Below are 27778 nucleotides of genomic sequence, written 5' to 3'. Positions count from 1 at the left end.
TTAATGCTCGATATGCTAACAGTAATTACCAAGAGAAAGCCTTCACAGTTTAACTATTTAATGTATGCCAAAATGATTGCTGCACAGCTGTGGAGCCCTTTCTGCGAGATGCAGAAGAAGGTTCCTCTCCCAGCGCCAAGGTTCCTGCTCTTATACTACTCTGGCCGCCTTCCTGCAAGGAGGCGACTGCCTAGCCTGTGTGATAATGTGTGACCTTGTCATCTTAACCGAGAGCGACTTCTACATATGTGCAAAGGGTTTCATAGAGTAGAGAAAGCTAATAAAGCAAGAGAAGTGTTACAGCGATATAATGGCATAGCTCAAGCTCCCTAGCTAATCACATGTGCCAAAGAGGCCTATTCTAACAAACCGTTGGTGAGAATGGGTAGACGGGGAAGCCTGTAAGCGAGTCCCTCACTCGCATACTCCATCGCTTCTCTGCCTTTTGGCTAAGATCAAGTGTAGTATCTGTTCTTGGGTTTGGGGGATTAAGAGAGCTGACCGTAGAAGAGAGAATTTTAACCATAAAAGTGGTGATTTTACCCTTGCTTTTACTAATCAGTTCTGTTTTCATCCCAGCAAGTAAGTTGCTTTTAGAATTGGACCGAGCCATTTTTTACTTCACCTGGAAATCCAAGTCAGAGGGACTGAAGAGGGACACCATGAAGAAAAAGAAAAAAAAAACAGAGGAGAAGGAGTCCCGAACTTAAAACTCTTCCTCGGAAGCAGATATGTTGCCCTGCACCTGCGAAGCGCGCTCGTTACACCAAATGCATCGAAAAGCCAAGCAATGACACGATTCTGGATGGGCTCATACTGTCACGGTCGGGTGGTGGAGCATGGAGCAGGACGACCAAGTGCAGCTTGGACCAGGGTTTATTGAAGCAACTCAAAATCCAGACTCGGTAAACTGACATGACTTAAACAATAACTTGACTGACTGACCGGGACGTGGAACAAGAAGACAGCAGGACATGACGGTACCAAGACAGGACGACACACCGAACGACAGGAACCAAAACCAATGACCAAAACCAATGACCAAAACCAATGATCCGACAGGGAGAGAGGGGCAGACAGGACTTTTATACACGACAGGTAACGAGAGGCAGGTGGGAACAATCACACTGATCATGGGCACACAGGAGGGGAGGGGCGAGCACACAGACAGAAACCAAGACAGACACATAGTGGAGCAGGGCGAGACGTGACAGAACCCCCCCCACAAGGGACGTCTCCCGACGTCCCAAAAAAAAAAAAAAAAAAAACTAGGGGAGCCAAACCTCACCGCACTCGGGCGGCGACTTGGGGAACCGCACCGCACTCGGGCGGCGACTTGGGGAACCGAACCGCACCGCACTCGGGCGGTGACTTGGGGAACCGAACCGCACTCGGGCGGCGACTTGGGGAACCGAACTGCACCGCACTCGGGCGGCGACTTGGGGAACCGAACCGCACCGCACTCGGGCGGCGACTTGGGGAACCGAACCGCACTCGGGCGGCGACTTGGGGAACCGAACCGCACTCGGGCGGCGACTTGGGGAACCGAACCGCACTCGGGCGGCGACTTGGGGAACCGAACCGCACCGCACTCGGGCGGCGACTTGGGGAACCGAACCGCACCGCACTCGGGCGGCGACTTGGGGAACCGAACCGCACTCGGGCGGCGACTTGGGGAACCGAACCGCACTCGGGCGGCGACTTGGGGAACCGAACCGCACTCGGGCGGCGACCTGGGGGACAGAACCGCACTCGGGCGGCGACTGCGGGGACAGATCCGCACTCGGGCGGCGACTGCGGGGACAGATCCGCACTCTGGCGGCGACTGCGGGGACAGATCCGCACTCTGGCGGTGACCTAGGGGACAGAACCGCACTCCGGCGGCGCCCTAGGGGACAAAGCCGCACTCTGCTGGTGACCTAGGGGACAGAGCCGCACTCTGGCGGTGACTTAGGGGACAGAACCGCACTCCGGCGGCGCCCTAGGGGACAGAGCCGCACTCTGGCGGTGACCTAGGGGACAGAGCCGCACTCTGGCGGTGACTTGGGGAACAGAACCGCACTCGGGCGGCGACTTCGGGGAACAGAACCGCGCTCAGGCAGCGACTTGGGGAACACAACCGCACACGGGCGGCGACTTGGGGAAACAGAACCGCACTCCGCGGAAACTCGGGGAAACACAACCGCACTAGGGCGGCGACTTGGGAAGTCTGTGCCGCGATCGGCGGCAACTCAGGAAGTCCGTACGGCAATTGGCGGCGACTCCGGAAGTCTGTACCGCGATCGGCGGCCACTCACAAAGTCCGTACCGTGATCGGCGGCATTCGGAAGGCGGGGCTGTGCGCGGCGGCAAGAGCCATCACGCGCCGCAGCAGTGGGAGTGGGGCCAGGGACGATCGCGGGTCCGGCGCAGCTGGCCCGAAATCTGGCGACGCCCGCAGGTTCTGCAACGCTGGGATGGAGCCCGGTGGTGCCCGCGAGTCCGATGGCGCCGGGGGGCACTCCGATAGCGGCCGCGGGTCCGGCGTCGCGGCAGCGAAGTCCGATGACGGTCGCAGAGGCGATGGTGCCAGGAGGAACTTCGATGGCGGCCGCGGGTCCGGCGTCGCGGGAGCCAAGTCCGATGACGCTCGCAGAGGCGATGGTGCTGGGAGGAATTCCGATGGCGGCCGCGGGTCCGGCGTCGCGGGAGCGAAGTCCGATGGCAGCTGCAAGCCCATGGCGCTGGAACAAGCTCGGACGACGATCGGGCGTCGCAGCGGGAGTTGGTGGTGGAGGGGGATCCAAGCGCTGGTCGTTGTGATGGTCGGATCATTCTGTCACGGTCGGGTGGTGGAGCATGGAGCAGGACGACCAAGTGCAGCTTGGACCAGGGTTTATTGAAGCAACTCAAAATACAGACTCGGTAAACTGACATGACTTAAACAATAACTTGACTGACTGACCGGGACGTGGAACAAGAAGACAGCAGGACATGACGGCACCAAGACAGGACGACACACCGAACGACAGGAACCAAAACCAATGACCAAAACCAATGACCAAAACCAATGATCCAACAGGGAGAGAGGGGCAGACAGGACTTTTATACACGACAGGTAACGAGAGGCAGGTGGGAACAATCACACTGATCATGGGCACACAGGAGGGGAGGGACGAGCACACAGACAGAAACCAAGACAGACACATAGTGGAGCAGGGCGAGACGTGACACATACCTCCGGAAACTAAAGCTAATACCCATCGACCAATGAATTCCTGTGTCTTTTAACGCGCCACCTTCTTATTTCTTCACCAAAAAGTTTTTGAAGAACTTTAAATTAGAGCAAGAAAATTTTAACAAGTCACAGATCTATGATCTGTACAGCGGGAAGTGGTTTGTCCAGTGCTCGGACCCGCATTCGGCGAGCCCACAACAGTTTGGCACAACGTCAACCACCCCGCCCTCTCGAAACAAACTTGTTGGGACCTGTCGTGGATGGTGGCCCATGATGGCCTCCCAGTCAGGTCCGTTATGCACTCCCGGGGCATATCAGCGCTCTCAACGTGCCACCGACCTGGCTGTGGCGCCCAGGAGTCAGTGTGGCACCTGCTCAGGTAGTTCATGGCTGCCGTATACCTGTGGGCGACCTGCAGTTCCCGGCAAGGGAAGTGTTGAATGCAGACATCAACATCTCAACAGACCCTTCGCACCCAGGTTGCAGCCTGTTTGAACTACTCCCCTCCGTACGCCGTTATAGAGCTCTGTACACTAAAACCAGCAGACACAGAGACAGCTTCTTCCCCCAGGCTGTCGCTCTGATGAACTCACACCACTCTTAGAGTCTCAGAGTCATTACTGTGCAATAACATCCCGCTTTCCACACCTTTTTTGTTTACACTGTTTGTACTATGTGTCCTCTCTGCATCCATTGCAGCCTGGTCATCCTAGAAGAGGGACCCTCCCATCTGTGGTCTCTTCTCAAGGTTTCTCATTTCCCCTAGCTGGAGTTATGAGTTTTTCCTTGCCCTCTTGGGAGTTTAAGATCAGTTTAAGATCAGGGGATGTTTGAGAATATCTTTCATTTTTCACATGTTGTTGTTAGTCACCTAAATGTTGAACAGAGGCTGTGATTTACCGAAGTCAAATTCCTTGTTTGGCACGCTCAAACATGGCGAATAAAAAACTCTTGAATCTTGAATCTTGAACCTTGTACTCTATGGGGTGAGCCCGTTGAAAATCAAGCAAGAAGACTTTACAAAGCAGTGGCTCACTTTTGCTGCCATCAAAGACGCCATGTGGACTTCCAGAAATTTGCTGGTAAGGAGGCACAGACAGACAAGGAAATGATGGAATTGGGCTAAAATGGTGCACGAAAACAGTGTGTATTCACCTTTATATTTTGCTTCATGTAGCCTTATCAAAATGAATAAAACTTCTCTCTGTATGTGCATTCACGTGTAACATTGAAGGAGGTAGATATTTTGTTTCAATATTTAAATAAATACCATCATTGTCTATTAAGACACTAAAAGTTGATGGAACATTTTTTGTAGGGCTGCTGTGTTTTAACAAGGAAAGACTCATGTGCTTATGGATGAAGACGACTTGTACTTGTGATTGTGCTTGTGAACAGTAAAGAGGAGTGCTTGTGCAATTGACAGGGTTGGTTATTGGTTTTTATTTAAAAACAATATTTTTTGCCAAATTACAATAGACTGGCATGTGCCAATTCAAATGGGCCCCACCAGAAGTTAAACTGCATTGATAAACGAAGCCCCTTCGTTAGTCATCACTTTACCGTGGAGGAGGGGTTTGCACGCCTCAATGATCCTAGCAGCCATCTTGTCTGGGGCTTCATGCCCCTGGTAGGGTCATCCATGGCAAACGGATCCTAGGTGAAGGGCCAGACAAAGCACGGCTCTCACAAGCCCCTTATGAAGAAAAACATAAATGGATTTTGTTTTCCCTCGCCCGGACGCGGGTCACCGGGCCCCACATCTGGAGCCAGGCGTGGAGGTGGGGCTCGAAGGCGAGCGTCTGGTGGCCAGGCCTTCGCCCACGGGGCCCGGCTGGGCACAGCCCGAAAAGGAAACACGGGTCCCCCTTCCCATGAGCTCACCACCTGCCGGAGGAGCCAAAGGGGTCGGGTGCAGTGCAAAATGGGCGGCGGAAAAAGGCAGGGACCTTGGCGGACCGATCCCTGGCTGCAGAAGCTGACTGTACTTGAAGACCTCCTCAATTCCACCGACACGCCTTCCATTGTGGAAACAGGGCCTGGAGACTCTGAGGTGGACTCTCCAATCTCTGGGGTCGAACTCACTGAGGTAATCAAAAAAGTCCTCTGGGGCATGGCCCCGGGGGTGGATGAGATCCGCCCAGAGTTTTTAAAGGCTCTGGATGTTGTGGGACTATCATGGCTGACACGCCTCTACAGCATTGCGTGGACATCGGGGACGGTGCCTCTGGATTGGCAGACTGGGGTGGTGGTTCCCCTCTTTAAGACGGGAGACCGGAGGTTGTGTTCCAACTATAGGGGAATCACACTCCTCAGCCTCCCTGGTAAGGTCTATTCAGGGGTGCTGGAGATGATGGTCTGTCGGGAGGTCGAACCTCGGATTAAGGAGGAGCAGTGTGGCTTTTGTCCTGGCCATGGAACAGTGGACCAGCTCTACACCCTGGGCAGGATCCTCGAGGGGGCATGGGAGTTCGCCCAACCTGTCCACATGTGTTTTGTGGACTTGGAGAAGGGGTTCAATCGTGTCCTTCGGGAAGTTTTGTGGAGGGTGCTTCGGGAGTACGGGGTGCTGAGCCAACTGATAAGGGCGGTTTGGTCCCTGTATCACCAATACCAGAGTTTGGTCCGCATTTCTGGCAGTAAGTCAGATTATTTCCCAGTGAGGGCTGGACTCTGCCAAGGCTGCCCTTTGTCACCGATTCTGTTCATAATGGTTATGGACAGAATTTCTAGACGCAGCCAAGGCGTTGAGGGGGTCCAGTTCTGGGACCTCAGCATTGCGTCTCTGCTTTTTGCAGATGACGTGGTGCTGTTGGCTTCTTCAAGCCGTGATCTCCAGCTCTCACTGGGGTGGTTCGCAGCCGAGTGTGAAGTGGTCGGGATGAGGGTCAGCACCTCCAAATCCGAGGCCATGGTCCTCGGTCGGAAAAGGGTGGGATGCCCTCTCCGGATCGGGGATGAGATCCTGCCCCAAGTGGAGGAGTTCAAGTATCTTTTGGTCTTGTTCACGAGTGAGAGCAGGATGGAGCGCGAGATCGACAGGCGGTTTGGTGCAGCGTCGGCAGTAATGTGAACTCTGTACTAATCCGTCGTGGTGAAGAGAGAGCTGAGACAAAAGGCAAAGCTCTCAATTTACCGGTCGATCTACGCTCCTACCCTCAACTATGGTCACGAGCTTTGGGTCGTGACCGAAAGAACGAGATCCAGAATACAAGCGGCCGAAATGAGTTTCCTCTGCAGGGTGTCCGGGCTCTCCCTTGAGAAGCTTGGTCATCCGGGAGGGACTCGGAGTAGAGCCGCTGCTCTTCTACGGTGAGAGGAGCCAGATGAGGTGGCTCAGGCATCTCATCAGGATGCCTCCTGGACGCCTCCCTTTGGAAGTGTTCCGGACATGTCCCACCGGTAGGAGACCTCGCGGGCGATCCAGGACGTGCTGGAAAGACTATGTCTCTCGGCTGGCCTGGGAACGCCTTGGGATTCCCCGGGTTGAGTTGGATGAAGTGACTGGGGAGAGGGAAGCCTGGGAGTCCCTCCTAAAGCTGTCTCCCCCTCGACCCAACCCGGATAAGCGGAATAGGATGGATAAATGGATGGATGATAAACGAGGTTTTAAACGTGATTGTCTGTCTGCACTCGGCATAATTTCTCTGTTTATGTGAACATGTTCACACGTGCCGGTATGAATTATGTGAACGTATGATTGTTGCACGGAGTATGATATAGGCGGCTATCCGTTGCAATATTGATATTCTTTCGCAGAGCATCAACAAATTGAGATATACTCTTATTGTTCCTCTCCACGGAAATGGTATACTCTTTATTGTTCCTCTCCACAGAAATCTTTAGTAAAAAGCGAAAGATTTATTCGATCTGAAGAGAAACGAGTGATCTGAAAATCTGAGTCAAAACGGGCCACCCCACTGCTGGTCTCACTAAATTCACAGGCGGTCTCACACTCAAATTGCAGCAACCATTCCTTCTAATACAAACAATAGAAGTTGATGGATTTACTATACTTACAAGGACTCAAGCAAAATAGAATGTTTAAACGAGTATTTTGTTTTCATTAATGTCTCACTTACTTTAAACATTGTTGGCGCACAGGATTGTAGGTATCTGATCGAACACTGATGGCGCTCGTTCTTTCAATTATATTGGGCGTCTATTTTGATTATTGATGGTAAAAACAGTTGTATGTCTTGGTACGTGTACTTTTGGTCTGAGAGAACGGGAAATGATCCCATCCCTGTGTTTTATTTGAAAATTTGTAATTTCATAACTTTATTCAACACAAATCGGGAAACAAAATACGATCGTAATTTCTCAAATGATTTTTCAAACTTCGGAAATGCTCTATGTCTCCCTTGTGTCGCAAATAATTGAGGCTTTTGACGTTGCTGGCATGGTTTGGAGTGTAATTCACCTCCACTGCGTTGGTGGCGTTTGATATTTGACATTAGAAAATATTACTTTAGAAAGTAAAAGTTGGGATGTTTTCTAGAAATCCATACTTGTGATGTATGAGGAACAACAATCGGGCGCATTCTTAAAAAGACAGACCTACAGCCGACAAAAAGGTTTTGATACGTTCATATCATATGACGAGTCAGGAACGTGGTAATTACATATTATTTTGCATTTGCTAATTTGGTGAATACAGTTTAGCAAGCAAATGCACAGTGTTAGAGATTCGCTCAGTCAAACTTATTTTGCAAGAACCACACTGGAGACGAGTAAGTCCCTTTAGACACCTGCAGGTGGAGAGTCCATTCGTCGCTGTGCGTACAGCGATGTTCGAATGGAGGTCTGACTCTCGCCTCCTGCAAGAGCATTTTTATTAAGAGAAACAGGGTGGGGGTAAGAGTGGACTGAATAGAGAAAGCCCTTGACCTCTAGTCAAAACATAGCAAGGGGTGTTTTACGACTTTGTGTAGGATGGGACACGCTAGGTGATTTATCACAGGTTGCATTCCAACATAAGCATAAAACTAATCTAGCTAGGTTATTTATTACAGGCTGCATTCCAACATAATCATACGATAAGGATAATCTGGAGAACCCTGACACACAGTTCCAGAGTACAGTTAATTACATAATCAAAAGCGTTCAGTGTGTCACAGCATCGCAGACTTAAACTCCATGTGCATACTACTGCGCTTAATTTTTGTTTTCATCAGAAAGACCAGAGGAGAGCGCGAACACAGTCCCCCACTACCAGAAATAATGCAGTCAAGATTCACACAGTAGGGGAATTTGCAGAGGTCAGCACAACCGTAGTGCAATGGCTGAGCCTCACATGGGGTGAACCACCTTCTTGATCATGGGCCGACGTCTTTACCGCACACGCCATTTTCAGTCACGGGCTTAATTGCTAAAAACGTGTGGCACACATACACACTCAGTGGATGAAACAGGATTCGTAGAACTGTTTAAGTCAAAGTCAAAGTCAAAGTCAGCTTTATTGTCAATTTGTCAACATGCCGAAGACATACAAAGAAACCGAAATTTCGTTCCCCCCTATCCCATGGTGACAAGACATGGCCCACAACAGACAAACAAGTAAACAAGTATAACAAAAGCGTGCTGAATAAATAATGAATAAATAACACAACAAATAAATAAATAAATAAGAGGAGCAAAAAAAGGAGCAAGTGTGCGTACAGCAGACATTCCAGAAAATAGCGCAACAGTGCCGCACGCTACGCAGAAGGGGGTAGCGAGTTCAGGGCCCTAACAGTTGGAGAAAGAAGCTGTTGGCGAGTCTGGTGGTGCGGGAGCGCAGGCTCCTATACCTCTTCCCAGAGGGCAGAAGGTCAAACAAAGAGTGAGCCGGGTGACTCACATCTCTGGTAATCGAGGTTGCCTTGCGGGCGAGATGGGAGGTGTAAATGTCCTTCAGGGAGGGGAGCGAAGCACCAATAATCTTACCAGCCGTATTCACTATGCGCTGCAGGGCCTTCAAGTTCTGTTCAGTGCAGTTACCACCCCAGACAGCGATGCAACTGGTGAGGACGCTCTCAATGGTGCCACGGTAGAATGTAGACAGGACTGCCTGAGGAGCACATGCACGCCTGAGCTTCCGCAGGAAGTACAGGCGGCGCTGAGCTTTCTTTGCCAGTGACGAGGTGTTTGCGGACCAGGAGAGGTCCTCACTGATGTGCACCCCCAGAAACTTGGTGCAGCTCACCCACTCCACCACAGCACCGTCGATGATCAGCGGCAGGTGTGTTGTGTGACCCTTCCGGAAGTCAACAACGATTTCCTTGGTCTTATTGACGTTCAGCAGGAGGTTGTTGTCCCTGCACCACATGGTCAGAAGGTCAACTTCCGACCTGTACCGAGTCTCGTCGCCCTTCGTGATGAGACCCACCAGAGTCGTGTCGTCAGCAAACTTCACTATGCGGTTGTCGCTGTAGGTCGCAGTGCAGTCATGCGTCAGCAGGGTGAAGAGCAATGGACTAAGCACGCAGCCCTGGGGGACCCCGTGCATGCATTGCCTTTTTTAACCTGAGAACCCTAAAACTGTATGAATTTGTATTTATTGAAAACGTCCAACATTACCACTGAATAATATTTTTTTTCCTGAACAAGTTTTGAAAATGACAAATATATCAAATAACAATAACATAAACAGTTCACCGCCACACAGCCCCAAGCACCGGCATCGACTTCCAGGCGTGTGGCAGCGTGGACTTCCATCCCTGGAGGTGGCACTTCCAGCCACAGAGGTGGAAGAGAGCTCCATAGAATAGGACCGGGTGTGCGTGAAACATATAATAGTTTTTCAAACCTTCTGTGTCACTCCAAATCATTAAATCCTTCAAACTAGTGGTAGAGTGTCCGCCCTGAGACTGGAAGGTTGTGGATTCAAACCCCGGCCGGGTCATACCTATAAAAATGGGACCCATTGCCTCCCTGCTTGGCACTCAACATTAAGGGGTGGAATTGGGTGTTAGATCACCAAATGATTCCCGAGTGCGGCACCGCTGCTGCTCACTGCTCCCCTCTCCCCCAGGGGATGGATCAAAATCACACGGGGATGGGTTGAATGCAGAGGACAAATCTCACCACACCCAGATGTGTGTGTGATGATCATTGGGAAAAAAAAAAAACTCTTCGTCCTCTGTGTCACTTACAAGCAAAGCCACTAAAGATGCCGGTAGTACATGGGGCCCTTCGTCATCTTCGTCATCCCGTGATCGAATCCTTTGTCCTTTAAGTAAACAACCGCCGCGCCGCTGATGTCACTTGCAGTTCAAACTACAGTAATCCCTTGCTACATCACGGTTCGTTTATCCATTTTTCGTTTTTTTTTTATTTTGAAAATTTGTGACAAAAAATCACGTATAAGTTGCTCCTCAGTATAAGTCGCCCCCCCACCCAAACTATGAAAAGAAATGTGACTTATAGTCCAGAAAATACGGTAATGACAACACACAATACAACAAAACACAACACAACAATACTTACCTTTCCTTTAAAATCTTTTTCTCTACCTAACACAGACAGATAATGGGAGAATGTGTCACAATGTGAAGGAGATGTATTGGGTAATGCAGAAACAAAATAAAAACTATTATTTAATGTTAGACACATTATCCACTAGGCTACTTTCCTCTTGACATTCATTAAATTGACAACGAAGGGACTTGAACCCCTTAATCTTCTGATCCAGTCAGTTAACTCCACTTGAATCTAGGCTGTAGATTTACTGTATATGCTCAAAAATCATTGCACTGCTATCACTTGTCAGAATTTCCTGTATGGCTATCTGGCCTAATGGATAAGATTTCAAATCTAAACAGGTATTCATGTCTAGTGTATCATCAAATTGAAAGAGGAAAATATAGGTAAACTGTTTGTGTGATGTTTTGATCTTTGTTGTGGTGACCCCAATTGTCAGTGACAAAAGCCAAAAGAAAGAGGCACATTTTTCATCTGATGTACAATTTTTAATTTGTTTCTCTTGACTCCAGTTGAGCAACCTGTGCTTGCTGATATTCACAATCCCTGCTTACTTTGCTGCCCTACCCCTTAAAAGAAGAAAAAGTTATTTTAGTCTGAGCAACCTGCTCCCTACTGGAAATAGGGTTTTCAACTAAGGTTTCCAACTAGGACTAGGGTTTCCAACTAGGGCTAGAGTTAGGGTTAGGGCTAGTTTGGACTAGGTATATAAAAAGTCTGCCCCAGCTGAGGACCGAACTCTTGACCTTTAGATTGTGAGACTAGCATGCTAGCACCTGCATTAATGAGGCTGTGCATTTACAGTTTTACAATTCTTTTTTACTGTAAAATTGATCCAACCACCGGCCATTTCAATCAAACTGAACTTCACAGAAAGATAAAGTGACTTTTAGTCTGAGCATTCTGAAACTAGGGTTTCCAACTCGGGTTAGGGAAGCCAACTAAGGTTTCAAATTGTGGCCAGGGTTTCCAACTGGGGCTTCCAACGAGGATGAGGGTTTCCAACTCGGGCTAGAGTTAGGACTATATAAAAGTGTGCCCTGTGTGAGGGTCGAATTTACGACCTCCAGATTATGAGACTGACACACTACCACTTCCGCGAACGAGGCTATGCATTTGCAATTTGTGCAATTGTTTTTTACTGTAAAATTGATTCAACCACCGCCCATTTTGATCAAACTTAACTAGGCTAGGGCTAGGATTTCCAACTAGGACTAGGGTTTACAGGTAGGGCTAGATTTAGGGTTGGAATATATATAAATCATGCACCGTGTGAGGATCAAACTCTCGACTTTCAGATTACGACACTGACGCGCTACCGCCTGCGCCAACGAGAATTTGTGGCACCTGTCTTAAAATTCTATTTTACTGTAAAATTGATTCAACCACCGGCCATTTCCATCAAACTGAACTTCATCAAAAGAAAAAGGTACTTCTGTCTGACCATTCTCAAAGTTGGGTTTCCAACTGGGGCTAGGGTTTCCAACAAGGGCTCGAGTTAGGGTTAGGACTAAATAAAACATAGCCCCGTGTGAGGGTTGAACTCACGACTTTCAGTTTACTAGACTGACGCGCTACCGCCTGCGCTACCGAGGCCATGAATAGTTGGTTTTACAAAGCTATTTTACTGTAAAATTGATTCAACCACTGGCCATTTCAATTAAACTCAACTTCACAGACAGTAAACCTTATTCTATGTATTATTTAATATTCTTTTCTATACTGTCAGAAAGGTTTTGGTTTCTGATTTCTTTTTTGTTGTGCTGACTCCCCCCCAATCTCCATTTTCAGTGCAACAAAGTGACAAAAACCAAAAGAAAAAATGCTTTCTCTATTGCACACTAGAGCCAGCATTTCCAACTAGGGCTAGGGTTTCCAACTAGGGTTCCAACTCCGGGTAGGGTTTCAAACTAGGAATTCCAACTGGGGCAAGGGTTTCCAATTAGGGTTTCCAACTCGGGCTGGGGTTTCCAACTAGAGACAACATTGGACAGCTGCCACTTGTTGGGAACCTTTAAATGTTTAGTCTTATCAACGAATGTGTTTCAGAGGCCAGATCTAAAACGTGGCTTCTGGTTTTCGTGAACCAAACCCATTAAAAAAAGTGAAAGAATGAAACAGTTCTTAATAGGAGAAGCCTGGTTAGCTCAGGTGGTAGAGCATGCAAGTCTTAATCTCAGGGTTGTGGGTTCTATCCCCATATTGGGCAGCCCACACTTGTCGGGAACCTGTGATTCTTTAGTCTTATCAATAGATGTGTTTCAGAGGCCACACTTAAAACATTTCTCTATTTCCCCTAACCCATTCAAAAAAAAAAATGAAAAAATGAAACAATTCCAAGGTCGAAAAGCCTGGTTAGCTCAGTGGGGAGAACATGAGACTCTTAAACTCAGGGCCGTGGGTTCGGTTCCCACATTGGGCATCCTTGCTTGTTGGGAACCGTTAAACAGTCTTATCAAGGCCACACTGAAAACATGGAGTATTTCACGTGGCGATGTGGCCTAATGGATAAGGCACCTGACTTCGGATCAGACGATCCCTTTCATAGTCAATTTAACGTGTCATGCTTTGAAATCAAAAACTTGACTTCAGTCTGAACCAACTCTTGACTGATTGATTGAACTTTATTCATCCCACAGCAGGGAAATTCACTTGTCACAGCAGCGCATATCAGTGCAATAATAATACGAGTGCAAGAATAAAACAAGTGCCAGAATTACAAAAAAGGGTAAATAACAGACAAGGATAAACACAAGTGCTGCTAGTAGAGACGAAACACATTCATTTTATCAGGCGGCATGCATGTTGTAAAGTCTGACAGCAGAGGGAATGAAGGACCTGAGGAACCGTTCCTTCCTACACCGAGGGTGCAAAAAGTCTGCCGCTAAAGGAGCTGCTCAGGAACCGCACACTCTCATGGAGGTGGTGAGAGGTGTTGTCCATGATGGATTTAAGCTTAATCAACGTCCTCCTCTCACCCACAACCTCAATGGAGTCCAGGGGACAGCCCAGAACAGAGCTCGCTCTTCTGAGCATCTTATTCAGTCCCCCCCTGTCCCGGTCACTACTGCCCCCACCCCAGCAGACCACAGCGTAGATGATGGCCGAGGCCACCATAGAGTCATAGAAGGTCCGGAGGAGAGCCCTGCACACACCGAAGGACCTCAGTCTCCTCAGCAGATGGAGGCGACTCTGGCCCTTTTTGTACAGGATATGGGTGTGATCAGTCCAGTCCAGTCCAGTTTGTTGTTAAGGCGAACACCCAGGAATTTGTAGTTCTCCACTACCTCACTGTCCGATCCCTGGATGTTCATTGGAGTGAAGATGGGTGCTGTCCTCCCGAAGCTCACAATCAACCCCTTCGTCTTGCTGGTGTTGTTCACCTGATGCTGGTTGAGCTCACACCAGCTGACAAAGTCCTTGATGACCAACCTATATTCCAGATCGTTCCCCTCTGCGACATTTCAAACAATGGCCATGTCGTCGGAGAACTTCTGGATGTGGCAGTGTGCGGTGTCGTGGGTAAAGTCTGACGTGAACAGGGTGAAAAGGAAAGGAGCACCCTACCCTGGGGGACACCAGTGCTGCAGTGCACCACGTCGGACTCACTGCGATGTAACCTCACAAACTGCGGCCGGTCGGTGAGGAAGTCCGTTGTCCATGCAGTCAGGCACTGGTCCACACCCGCCTTCTCCATCTTCACCCTAAGCAGTGACGGCTGGATGGTGTTAAAAGCGCTGAAGAAAACAAAGAACATGATCTTCCCAGTGCTCCTGTTGTCCTCCAGGTGAAGCAGTGTTCTGTGCAGTAAATAAATCAATGCATTGTCCACCCCAATACCAGGCAGGTAAGCAAACTGCAGGGGGTCCAGCTGCGCTCCCACTAGTGAACGCAGGTGACCCAGGATGATCCTCTTCATAGTCTTCATCAGGTGGGAAGTCAAGGCAATAGGCCTGAAGTGGTTAGGCTCCTTGGGGCATGGCACCTTTGGTACAGGGACCACGCAGGAGGTCTTCCACAGTACTGGGACCTTGTTCAGGCTTAGGCTTAGGTTGAACAGGTACCTGACCACACCACTCAGCTGGTCCGCACAATCCCTGAGCAGTCTCGGCCAGATGTCGTCTGGGCCCGGGGTCTTCCCTGCTTTGATCTTTCTGAAGTGAACCTGAAGATCTGTAAAGAAGAGGGGGATGTCGGAAGACCGGGGTGATGGAGTGGAGACAGGAGACAGAAGAGTGACTCCGGGGGAGGGGGTTGGTGAGCTGGCGGGGGGGCTGGAGTGTCGAAGGTGGCAGAAAAAGATACGGAGCGAGGTGAAGGGGTGGGGGGGAGGCGGAATCAAATCTGTTGAAGAACAGATTGAGTTCATGCACCTGTTGGATTTTGTCCACAATTTAGGGAGCGCACTATCTGCGCCTCACGGCAAAAGTCATTGCCAATCACCAGTTATCCAATTTACTCACTGTGTGCTCGTTTGATTTCTTCAGATTTAGGAAAATGCTAAGACACTGAAGCAGAAATTAGACTTACACAGGTTGGTTGAGTTCAATCACAATTCTTGTTCAGAAAGCTCTGTCTTCAGGAAAGTACAATACAGCGCTGGGCCTTTCAAGAGCGCAAAGTCTCCATTCAGAAAAGGCCACGTTCAAGGTTCTTTGGTCAGCTTATATTCAGTCGGCCAGTGTGGGCCGAGTTTGATGGGTGATGAGTCTTTGGGGTGGGGCAAGTTCACAGGAGAGTTTGATTCCATGGGAGTGGGTGCTGGTTCGGTGAGAGCTGGTTCCGTGGGGTTGGGTGCGATTATGGGAGATTCGATTTGTGGGGGCTGTTGTTGTCCTTTCCGTCTTTCAGCCTTGACGATCGTCTTTGGCTTGGCTGTCTCCCTCTGGCACCTGCTGGTTTTATCTCCAAGTGACCTTCCTGTAAACATTCTTGCACATATACTGTTCCACCTCATCCATTCATCATTCTTTCAATTTTGTCATTTTGTACGGAATTATGTGAGCTTTTGGCTGTGACATCATCTACCTATTTATTAATGTTCCCTGACCATGCAAAGTTTGTACTCACCACTTACCATGTTTTTGTTTGTTTGTTCTTTTGATCTCCATGTACTTGCTTACGTCATCATATTCTTAGTTTAATCATGCTTTCAACCATATCTTTTCTTTGTTAGGCAAAATATTTCCCTCTGTCCAGAACGTTCAGTAGTAATCGAAAACTGGTGTCTAGAATTAGTCAAAACATAAGATACAATCAAGTACTGAACATTTTTAGACGACTTTGGCAGTGTCCGTGATTTAGAAAATCATCAGGCATGCATTGAATAGTTCCTTAAGGGTCATTAAGCTATTCAGGCAATATATCAAAAAACATTTGTTATTTCAAAGTGCTCAGAAATATATATATCAGATCATAAAGTTATAAAAACCTTTCTCATTACCACTTATCAAAAATGTTTAGTTATGTCTTCTTTATTGATTTGGTGTGTAGGTATAATTATATGTTTAAAATGTTTTCTTTTATTTATTTAATATGTGAATATACTTGTCTGCTTATGTACTTTATTCAATGAGGTTTGAGCCAGGGCTGTGGACTCGGTCGGATTTTTGCACCGAGTCCGGCCTCTTGACCACCGAGTCCGAGTCCGGGTCCTAGTCCGGCTGTCAATTTTTTCCGTTAATTCATGTGACTGCTTCGTCTTTAGTCAAGGCTAATTTAGATCAAAATCTATCAGAACGAACGCAACTGCTTTCACACTGGCTGGTTCGGCTTATATAGGATCCCTTGCTGAGAGGGCGGACGTAAATGTGAGGCGACGTTCCAATCGGACGTCGGATCGATAACATTTTCCCTGCCCCACCGGAGTTGTGCTAGTTCATAACGTAGATCACTCGAGGCATAGTCATAAATGTACGGTTGACAATTTAACCGATAGAAGTGGATACATTGGAACATAACCTACACTCTAATATATTATTTGACATGGTATTAAATGCGTGGCTTTACAAAAATGGTCATTGAAGCCCACCCTTAGCCCTGAGTGCCATTGGCATGAGGCAAAACGCTTGAAAACACTCTTGCCCAATTAAATAACCATTCTGAAACACGGGACATGTAAGATAATATTTTTTAATCATTAATTACACCATTATAGCTCAGACATTTATCTAAACACAAATAATTAGTGACGACCCCACAACTATCGAAACACATCAATGATATAAGCTGGGTGACATAATCGTCCTTGACATTGGTACATAATGTAAACATTAGCCTAAGTGCAACTCAACGTGGCCGCATTGATCGTAAGCAGGGCTGTGGACAGTATTCCTACTCGCATTCTGAGCAGCATGATGAAAATAAAATTGAACGTGATTTTTTTATTGTCGGACTCGGTGGACTCGGTCAAAATCAGCACCGAGTCTGAGTCCGAGTCCGGCAAAAATGACAGAGTCCGACCGAGTCCGAGTCCCCGAGTCAGAGTCCAAGTCCAGGAATATAGGTACGTTTTGTGTGCCAAATCTTCATTACAGCCAATAGCAGATTTCTGATTAAAGGTACAAAAAGAAAAGCAATGACTATGTGTGTCCGCTGGTTCTTCTCTGCAACACAGGAAGTTTGCATTCACTACAGTTGTGCCCATCGGCAAAAGGCAGCCCCCAGGCCTGTTCTAAAACAACTCACTGATGAGGACGTATTATTTTCAAGGAATGTTCTAGAAGTAATCGTTGTTAAAAAAAAACAAACACATGATGGTGGTTCTTGGAGATCACTGTTTATATATACACACACAAATATATATATTGAGTCTAGGTAGACAAATACACCGCAAACTGTGGGTAGGTGTCAGGTGATGAGCCACAGAAAAAAATCACAGTTGCCACAGAAAGATGACAAGCCTCATTTTGAAGCAGAGCTAAACATCAGGGATGAGAACGGCAAATGAAAAAAAACACTGATATATTGATCAAAACCAGAGCACATTTCTTGGCTTGCTTATCCGAGTCGAGAGCATAGACATGGAGACTTTCAAGGCAAGTTACCCCAAGTTGCGCAGCGGTCTGGGTTAGCTACAACAACCATACACCATAAAGGTCAAGCCAGGTGCCGTGCCATATTCAGTAAAAAAACCCAGGAGGATTCCACTACCACTGGTGGGTGAAGTCAAGAGAGAGCTCCAGCGCATGGAAGCTCTGGGCGTCATTAGTCGGGTGAAGGAGCCAACTGATTGGTGTGCCGGCATGGTGGTCGTGCCCCAAAAGGACAAAAGACAGCTGCGATTGTGTGTGGATTTAACCGGTTTGAATGTGTATATGTTTCTCAAAGAAAACAACTGCTGGGTCTGGGACATGGACCAGGCAGCAGCATTTGAAGACCTAAAGAAAGCTCTGTCCTCTCCTCCGGTGCTGGCTATGTATGACCCGGGCAGAGACACCAAAGTATCTGCTGATGCATCATCGTATGGGTTGGGGGGCGTAATTCTTCAGAAATGAGGGGAAGGATGGAAGCCTGTGTCTTACGCATCACGGTCACTCACTCCAACTGAGCAACGATACACACAGGTGGAGAAGGAAGCTCTGGGCCTCACATGGGCCTCACATGGGCCTGTGAACGGTTTCGGGATTTCCTCATTGGAAAGGAGTTTTGCCTGGAGACCGACCATAAACCCCTTCTCATCCTGCTTGGAGCCCAAGCACTGGATCTTTTGCCACAGAGAATCCAGGGTTTCAGGATGAGGGTGATGCGCTACTCATACTCCATCGTGCACGTACCAGGAAAGTCGCTTTGGACAGCAGACACACTTTCACGTGCAACCTGTAAAATGACGCATGTCCACTGATGACCAGGAGCTGATGGAGAGCACAAACATATTTGTGGACTGTGTCACTGAGAGTCTACCTGTCAGCTCATCATATACAGAAAACCTGAAAGAGCAGTTGAAAGCCGACAGTGTCTGCTCGCGTGTCATGACCATGTGCATGGAAGGATGGCCAGCACATGCAAAACAGGAACCAGCGCTGAAAAATGACTGGCCGGAGCGAGCCACATTAACAGTGAAAGATGCTAAAGGACACACGACTGGTAATACCTTCCGCAATGAGGAACGACGTGCTGTTCAAATTACACGAAGGACACTTAGGTGTCCTGGAATGTAAATCACGTGCACGTCAATCTGTGTGGTGGCCGGGACTCAGCCAGCAAGTGAACAAAATGGTACTGAACTGCAGGACATGCATACAAGAGCGACACAACCCAAAAGAGGCACTCGTGCCATCAGGGTGCCCTGAAAGACCTTGGCAAAAGTTAGGAACAGACCTTTCTACACAAGAGGCAGAATAATCCTCTAAGGCAGTGGTTCTTAACCTTTTTGGAGGTACCGAACCCCATCAGGTCCATATGTGCATTCAACAAACCCCTCTTTGGGGGGCGGGTTAAACGAACCCCATCAGTTTCATGTGCACATTCACCGAACCCCTCTATATAGGGGGGGATGACATACCAGCAAATCAGTGTGACTTCTGCTGTTGCCTTTGCAAGAACAGTTCAGATATGAGATGTGGTATTATCGTATGTTGAAACTATAATATTATATAGTTTGTTATTGGAGGTCTCAAATAATGTTGACAGTTGGGGGCTCTGTGGTGCGCCAGGGGCATTGTACTGCTATGTATGGCATGAGTGGGGAGAAAATAAAAAGTTGCAGAATAAAGAAGTTGCATTCGCGTTCATCTCTACTCCGTATAAACACAACAGTCGTGGACTGCGTTCGCGCTCTCCCCTGGTCTTTCTGATTAAAACAAAAATCACACGCAGTCGTACGCACATGGAGTTTAGGTCTGCGGTGCTGTGACACACTGAATGCTTTTGAGCATGTTATTAACTGTACTATGGAACTGTGCATTTGCTTGCTAAACTGTATTAACCAAATTAGTCAATGCAAAATAATATGGAATTACCACGTTCCTGACTCGTCATATGATATGAACGTATCAAAACCTTTTTGTCGGCTGTAGGTCTGTCTTTTTAAGAATACGCCCAATTGTTGTTCCTCATACATCTCAGTATGGATTTCTAGAAAACAACATTTACTTTCTAAAGTAAATTGACAGATTTATATTCAAATGTCAAATATCGAACGCCACCATCACAGTGGAAGTAAATTACACTCCAAACCATGCCAGCAACGAGAAAAGCCTCAATTATTTGCGACACGAGAGATATAGAGCACTTCTGAAATTTGAGAAATCATTTGAGAAATTACGATCATATTTTGTTTCCCGATTTGAATAAAGTTATGAAATCACACGTTTTCAAATAAAACACAGAGATGGGATCATTTCCCATTCTCTCATACCAAAAGTACACGTACCAAGACATACAACTGTTTTTACCTTCAATACTCATAATAGACGCCCAATCGATAGGTGACGCTGTTTGAAAGAAGGTTTGATCAGGTACCTACAATCCTGTGCGCCAAAGATGTTTAAAGTAAAAAAGACATTAATGAAAACAAAATACTTGTTTAAACCTTCTATTTAGGTTGAGTCCTTGTAAGTATAGTAAATCTATCAACGTCTATTGTTTGTATTAGAAGGACTGGTTGCTGCAATTTGAGTGTGAGACCGCCTGTGAATTTGGTGAGACCAGCAGTGACGTCGCCCGTTTTGACCCAGATTATCAGATCTCTCTTTCTTTTCAGATGGAATAAATCTTTCGCCTTTTACTAAAGATTTCCGTGGGGAGGAACAATAAGAGTCTATCTCTACCCATTCTCACCAACGGCATATATGCTTCCCCTTTCAGCAGTCTCTATCCAAATACACAGTGTAGATACCTATTAAAATGGTAGACCCGATGAACATGAAAGGCAAAGATGGATAATTCGCCAAGAACTTTCCAGGGTCATCATATGTACAACGGCTGCACCGAAAGAGTTGGGCCAGAATAGAGCGGAACTCATGCAGAAGTGCATGAACACCACCTTGCTGAAAGAATAAAACCAACACAATGCATGAATTCACGACAAATGACATACCAGCAAATCGGTGTGACTTCTGCGGTCTTTGCGAGACCAGTTCAGATATGCTTTATCACGAATTTATAAATCTGGTGTGTTCGGACCTCCGCAGTGGAGGCTCTGCTGAACCCCTGAGACCGACTCACCGAACCCCTAGAGTTTGACCAAATCCAGGTTAAGAACCACTGGTTTAGAGGCAGTTATTTCTGCAAAAGGAGGATCTACTAAATATTGCTGTCATTTTTCTGTTGGAGTTTCCAAATGTATGCACCTGCCTACTTTTGTTTAAATAATGATTGCACACTGTCTGCAAATCCTATAAACTTCATTTCACTTCTCAAATATCTGTGTTGATCACTGCCATCATCCGCCATGCATGGATTCGGGCCATCTGATTGGTTCCTTTGCCCCCCCATACACACAGGAATTGGTTAGGACTTGATTAGCAAATGCTAGGAATCGTTTTGCCTGTCTGTTCAGAGCAAGAAACAAGCCACTAGCCCCACGGGAAGTTGTCATTTTCTGTAAGCTTGTGTGTATGTAAATTTGTCATGGTCCAACGTAAGACTGTTTAGGGTGAATAAAAAATAACTGCAACAAGTTTATTCTGCTATTAACCAGATTCAAACTGGGGTTGCAGCCGCCTCATTGCTATATTATGGCCAATATGCAGTTGCATGTTTAGGGTCTTTTCTCTAGGAACTTCAGCCACGACACCCAGGCAGACCATGAAAGAATGTCGATGTTAAAATGTTGGTTGAACTATCCAATAACTATGCAGATCCGATGATTCCTAAGACTTGAGATCAGACAAAATTGGAAAGACTATTTTTTGACAGTGTCTGTGAGTTACTTCAACCCAAAAGTTCACATAAATTACACATAGCTAATGTTGACCACAAAATGGTATGTGAGCTGGCCAGGAGTCCTGGAATCTTTTGATTTGTAGACAGATGCGTTATCCATTGCTCCACGCTTTATCCATTGCGCCATTCGCCCTACAAGTTAAGGCTATCGACCGCAAACGTGAGGAAAATCGTCATTGTCCAAAAGATGGCTGTTCAGCAATAGTGAGCAAGGGACAAATTCCACATAGTTATTTGAGTATGCCATGACCCTGATTCGAACCAGGGTTGCTGCAGCCACAACGCCGAGTACTAACCACTATATGATCATGGCCAATATGCGCAACTTATTTAACGCTACTGCATACAGGCCATGATCGTGTAGTGGTTAATGGTTGTGTTCCATTCGAATCCGGGTTATGGTATAATCAAATTACTTTGATGAATTTGTCTGCTGGTCACTGTTGCTATACAGCCTTCCTTTGGACAATGACAGTTTTCCACACACGTTTACAGTCGATACAGTCTTGTAGGGTGAGTGGCGCAATGGATGACACATGACGGCAGATTCAAGTGATGAGAATCGAAACAACAGATTCAAGAGACCCAAGGTAAATGAACACAACCCGTTTCGTTTCAATTGACAGCCCATGTGACATGCACCTCAGATGAAATGGGGCTAGTTGATCAACAGCAATGTTTTAACGAAGGGATCATCTGGGAGTTAAACCCCAGACCTCTCACACCCAAAGCAAGATTCATACCCCTAGACCACTGGTGTCAAACTCGAGGCCCGGGGGCCAGTTATGGCCCACCGTATCATTTTCTGTGGCCCGCAACGACAAATTGTGCATTAAATCTATGTCATACTAACATTGCAAATTGTCGGAACTTTTAAGAATCTTCTTAAAATTATTTTTGAAATATGTGAAAAGTTTCCACGAGTCTGATTTGAAAAAGCAATTATTTGTCAGTTTGTTTTGTAGCTTATACTGTATATAATATGAGGCGTTTATTTATTTGGGTTGACAGTCATAATGGCCCATTGAGGGAAACTTTGACTACAATGTGGCCCGCGACAAAAATGAGTTTGACACCCCTGCCCTAGACCAACGAGCCTCAAAGAAAGCTTGCAGACCATGGTACATTCTGTGTAACATTGGCCTGTCATATGAGAAAGGACTCATATGTGAGGTTGCTGTTTGTGGACTTCAGCTCTGCCTTCAACACCATTGTGCCGCAGCGACTCATCTGCAAACTCGACGAGCTGGGCCTCAGTACCTCCCTCTGCAACTGGATACTGGACTTCCTCTGTCAGAGGCCTCAGGTGGTGCGTGTTGGCGACAAAATCTCCGCCAGCATCACGCTGAGCACGGGGGCCCCCCAGGGCTGCGTGCTCAGTCCATTGCTCTTCACCCTGCTGACGCATGACTGCACTGCGACCTACAGCGACAACCACATAGTGAAGTTTGCTGACGACACGACTCTGGTGGGTCTCATCACGAAAGGCGACGAGACTCGGTACAGGTCGGAAGTTGACCTTCTGACCACGTGGTGCAGGGACAACAACCTCCTGCTGAACGTCAATAAGACCAAGGAAATCATTGTTGACTTCCGGAAGGGTCACACAACACACCTGCCGCTGATCATCGACGGTGCTGTGGTGGAGAGGGTGAGCTGCACCAAGTTCCTGGGGGTGCACATCAGTGAGGACCTCTCCTGGTCCGCAAACACCTCGTCACTGGCAAAGAAAGCTCAGCGCCGCCTGTACTTCCTGCGGAAGCTCAGGCGTGCATGTGCTCCTCAGGCAGTCCTGTCTACAATTCTACCATGGCACCATTGAGAGCGTCCTCACCAGTTGCATCGCTGTCTGGGGTGGTAACTGCACTGAACAGAACTTGAAGGCCCTGCAGCGCATAGTGAATACGGCTGGTAAGACTATTGGTGCTTCGCTCCCCTCCCTGAAGGACATTTACACCTCCCATCTCGCCCGCAAGGCAACCTCGATTGCCAGAGATGTGAGTCACCCGGCTCACTCTTTGTTTGACCTTCTGCCCTCTGGGAAGAGGTACAGGAGCCTGCGCTCCCGCACCACCAGACTCGCCAACAGCTTCTTTCTCCAGGCTGTTAGGGCCCTGAACTCGCTACCCCCTTCTGCGTAGCGTGCGGCACTGTTGCGCTATTTTCGGGAATGTCTGCTGTACGCGCACTTGCTCCTTTTTTTTCTGCTCCTCTTATTTATTTATTTATTTATTTATTGTTGTGTTATTTATTAATTATTTATTCAGCACGCTTTTGTTATACTTGTTTAGTTGTTTGTCTGTTGTGAGCCATGTCTTGTCACCGTGGGATAGGGGGGAACGAAATTTCGGTTTCTTTGTGTGTCTTTGGCATGTGGAGAAATTGACAATAAAGCTGACTTTGACTTTGACTTTGACTTTGACTTTGACTCCACCCGATAGACAACAGTGTTTCAAAGAAGAGCTCGTCCGGGAGTTTAACCCGGGCAATCAAAGAACCCTAGGCGAGAATCATTCCCCTGCACCAATGAGCCCCATAGTAGACCAGCTGACCCCATTACATTCCAGCAGAATTTCAAAGATTCTCCCAGAAGGTAAACTTAAAAACACATGGAAGAACACACACAGGTGAAAAAAATGTTTCCTGCTCAGCTTGTGGCCAAAGATTCTCAGAGAAAGGAAGCTTGAAAAGACACACAACAACCCACACTGGTAAGAACCCTTTTTCCTGCTCAGTTTGTGGCCAAAGATTCTCTCAGAAGGTAAATTTAGAAACACATGAATTAACACACACAGGTGAAAAGCCTTTTCCCTACTCAGTTTGTGGCCAAAGATTCTCAGAGATGGGAAACTTCAAAAGACACACAAGAACCCACACTGGTGAGAAAAACCTTTTGCCTGCTCAGTTTGTGGTCAAAGATTCTCAGAGAAGCGACAGTTCAAAACACATACACAGGTGAGAACCCTCTTTCCTGTTTAGTTTGTGGCAAATATTCTCTCAAAGGAAGACTTCGACGAGGATGGGATTTGAACCCATGCGTGCAGAGCACAACGGATTAGCAATCCATCGCCTTAACCTCTCGGCCACCTCGTCTTGTGTTGATAAGTCATGTTACGTATGTTGTGCCAAGATGCTTTGGATGTGAATGTGAAACCGACGAGGATGTGATATGAAATGATGAGTGGAGAGCACAATGGAGTAGCAACCCATCGCCTAAATATTTCAGCCATCGCATCTCATGCATGAGTTGAATAGGCGACGTGATATGGTATGTACGGTGTAGTATAAGCCGCAAGGTAAAATGATACGATACTTTAGATGTGTAACGAAGAAAAGGTAAGCCACAAAATAAGTGACACTGTAAACAAAGCAAAACGTTTTTTCAATGTTGTCTCACCCCAAATCTTTGGGATCATCGGATCTGCACAGTTGGATAGTTCCACCGACATTTTAACATCAACATTCTTTCATGGGTGTCTTGGCTGAAGATCCTAAAGAAAAGACCCTAAACTTATTGTATGCGATTGCATATTGGTCATGATCGTATAGTGTTGTGGCCGTAGCATCACCGGAACGAATCTGGGTCATGGCGTCAGTAAATTACCTTGCTGAATTTGTCCGTTGTTCACTGTTGCCAAACAGCCTTCTGTTGAACATTACGTCCACCTATGTTTTAACATCAACTTTATTTCATAAAGTTCTTCCAAATTCATCTTGGCGAAACTCCCTCCCTCAGGTGTTCCCATCTTTTTTTAGGCCTGGCTGCCACGAGGCAGCGGTAGAAACAAAATATGACCCTGAATGGACACGCCCAAACCGGCTATGATATTAATCAGAATTCGTTCATCACTAAAATGCAGTCCTCAGGTCCATGTCATATTCGCTACCAATCGGAATGTAACGGACAGATTTATATTCAAATGTCAAATCTCGAACGCCACCGTCGCAGTGGAGGTGAATTACACTCCAAATTCACCTCCACTGCAACGACAAAAGCCTCAATTATTTGCGACACGAGAGATATAGAGCACTTCTGAAATTTGAGAAATCATTTGAGAAATTACGATCGTATTTTCTTTCCCGATTTGTGTCGTTATGAAATAACATGTTTTCAAATAAAACACAGAGATGGGATCATTTCCCATTCTCTGATATCAAAAGTACACGTACAAAGACATACAACTGTTTTTACCTTCAATACTCAAAATAGACGCCCAATCGCTGTTTGAAAGAATGTGTTCGATCAGGTACCTACAATCCTGTGCGCCAACAATGTTTTAAGTAAAAAAGACATTAATGAACACAAAATACTCGTTCGTTTAAACCTTCTATTTAGGTTGAGGCCTTCTAAGTATAGTAAATCTATGAACGTCTATTGTCAAAGTCAAAGTCAAAGTCAAAGTCAGCTTTATTGTCAATTTCTCCACATGCCAAAGACACACAAAGAAACCGAAATTTTGTTCCCCCCTATCCCACGGTGACAAGACATGGCTCACAACAGACAAACAAGTAAACAAGTATAACAAAAGTGTGCTGAATAAATAATGAATAAATAACACAACAATAAATAAATAAATAAGAGGAGCAGGAAAAAAAAAAAAAAAAAAAAAAGGAGCAAGTGCGCGTACAGCAGACATTCCCGAAAATAGCGCAACAGTGCCGCACGCTACGCAGAAGGGGGTAGCGAGTTCAGGGCCCTAACAGCCTGGAGAAAGAAGCTGTTGGCGAGTCTGGTGGTGCGGGAGCGCAGGCTCCTGTACCTCTTCCCAGAGGGCAGAAGGTCAAACAAAGAGTGAGCCGGGTGACTCACATCTCTGGCAATCGAGGTTGCCTTGCGGGTGAGATGGGAGGTGTAAATGTCTTTCAGGGAGGGGAGCGAAGCACCAATAATCTTACCAGCCGTATTCACTATGTGCTGCAAGGCCTTCAAGTTCTGTTCAGTGCAGTTACCACCCCACACAGCGATGCAACTGGTGAGGACGCTCTCAATGGTCCCACGGTAGAATGTAGACAGGACTGCCTGAGGAGCACATGCACGCCTGAGCTTCCGCAGGAAGTACAGGCGGCGCTGAGCTTTCTTTGCCAGTGACGAGGTGTTTGCGGACCAGGAGAGGTCCTCACTGATGTGCACCCCCAGGAACTTGGTGCAGCTCACCCTCTCCACCACAGCACCGTCAATGATCAGCGGCAGGTGTGTTGTGTGACCCTTCCGGAAGTCAACAATGATTTCCTTGGTCTTCTTGACGTTCAGCAGGAGGTTGTTGTCCCTGCACCACGTGGTCAGAAGGTCAACTTCCGACCTGTACCGAGTCTCGTCGCCATTCGTGATGAGACCCACCAGAGTCGTGTCGTCAGCAAACTTCACTATGCGGTTGTCGCTGTAGGTCGCAGTGCAGTCATGCGTCAGCAGGGTGAAGAGCAATGGACTGAGCACGCAGCCCTGGGGGGCCCCCGTGCTCAGCGTGATGTTGGCGGAGATTTTGTCGCCAACACGCACCACCTGAGGCCTCTGACAGAGAAAGTCCAGTATCCAGTTGCAGAGGGAGGTACTGAGGCCCAGCTCGTCGAGTTTGCGGATGAGTCGCTGCGGCACAATGGTGTTGAAGGCAGCGCTGAAGTCCACAAACAGCAACCTCACATATGAGTCCTTTCTCTCCAGGTGGGTGAGGGCCGAGTGGAGGGCAGAGCAGATGGCATCCTCAGAGGACCGCTTGGCACGGTACGCAAACTGGAAAGGGTCAATATTAATAATATTGTTTGTATTAGAAGGAATGGTTGCTGCAATTTGAGTGTGAGACCGCCTGTGAATTTGGTGAGACCAGCAGTGGGGTGGCCCGTTTTCACCCAGATTATCAGCTCACTCTTTTTTCTCTTCAGATCGAATAAATCGTTCGCCTTTTACTAAAGATTTCCGTGGGGAGGAACAATAAGAGTCTATCTCTAGCCATTCTTACCAACGGTTTGTTAGAATAGGCCTCTTTGGCACATGTGTTTAGCTGGGTAGCTTGAGCTATGCCGTTATATCGCTGCAACCCTTCTCTTGCTTTATTAGCTTTCTCTTCTCTATGACACCCTTTGCACATATGTAGAATTCGCTCTCAGTTAAGACTACAAGGTCACACGTTATCAAACAGATTAGGCAGAGTCGCCTCCTTGCAGGAAGGCGGCCCAGAGTAGTATAAGAGCAGGAACCTTGGCGCTGAGAGGGAC

At 47.3% G+C, this 27778-nt stretch overlaps 6 non-coding genes and 2 pseudogenes across 6 annotated transcripts; 4 read left to right on the top strand and 4 right to left on the bottom strand.

Moving 5' to 3' along the window:
- Positions 1 to 429: 429 nt before the first annotated feature.
- Positions 430 to 637, top strand: LOC125977942 (U2 spliceosomal RNA; annotated as a pseudogene).
- Positions 638 to 7020: 6383 nt separating this feature from the next.
- Positions 7021 to 7105, bottom strand: LOC125977944 (U5 spliceosomal RNA; annotated as a pseudogene).
- Positions 7106 to 8400: 1295 nt separating this feature from the next.
- Positions 8401 to 8566, bottom strand: LOC125977934 (U1 spliceosomal RNA). Its single transcript, XR_007484780.1, has one exon. It is a non-coding gene; the product is annotated as a U1 spliceosomal RNA (small nuclear RNA).
- A 3638-nt stretch (positions 8567 to 12204) lies between these two features.
- trnat-agu (transfer RNA threonine (anticodon AGU)) lies at positions 12205 to 12277 on the bottom strand. The gene has a single exon. It is a non-coding gene; the product is annotated as a tRNA-Thr (tRNA).
- A 753-nt stretch (positions 12278 to 13030) lies between these two features.
- trnak-cuu (transfer RNA lysine (anticodon CUU)) lies at positions 13031 to 13103 on the top strand. The gene has a single exon. It is a non-coding gene; the product is annotated as a tRNA-Lys (tRNA).
- Positions 13104 to 20366: 7263 nt separating this feature from the next.
- LOC125977935 (U5 spliceosomal RNA) lies at positions 20367 to 20478 on the top strand. The gene has a single exon (XR_007484781.1). It is a non-coding gene; the product is annotated as a U5 spliceosomal RNA (small nuclear RNA).
- Positions 20479 to 24579: 4101 nt separating this feature from the next.
- trnas-gcu (transfer RNA serine (anticodon GCU)) lies at positions 24580 to 24661 on the bottom strand. The gene has a single exon. It is a non-coding gene; the product is annotated as a tRNA-Ser (tRNA).
- A 2764-nt stretch (positions 24662 to 27425) lies between these two features.
- Positions 27426 to 27537, top strand: LOC125977945 (U5 spliceosomal RNA). Its single transcript, XR_007484788.1, has one exon. It is a non-coding gene; the product is annotated as a U5 spliceosomal RNA (small nuclear RNA).
- The last annotated feature ends 241 nt before the right edge of the window (positions 27538 to 27778 follow it).

This window comes from Syngnathus scovelli, chromosome 11, assembly GCF_024217435.2.
Source record: "Syngnathus scovelli strain Florida chromosome 11, RoL_Ssco_1.2, whole genome shotgun sequence".
Lineage (NCBI taxonomy): Eukaryota > Metazoa > Chordata > Actinopteri > Syngnathiformes > Syngnathidae > Syngnathus > Syngnathus scovelli.
Note: the sequence above shows the minus strand (reverse complement) of the source record. Positions and strands in the feature narration are given on the sequence as shown.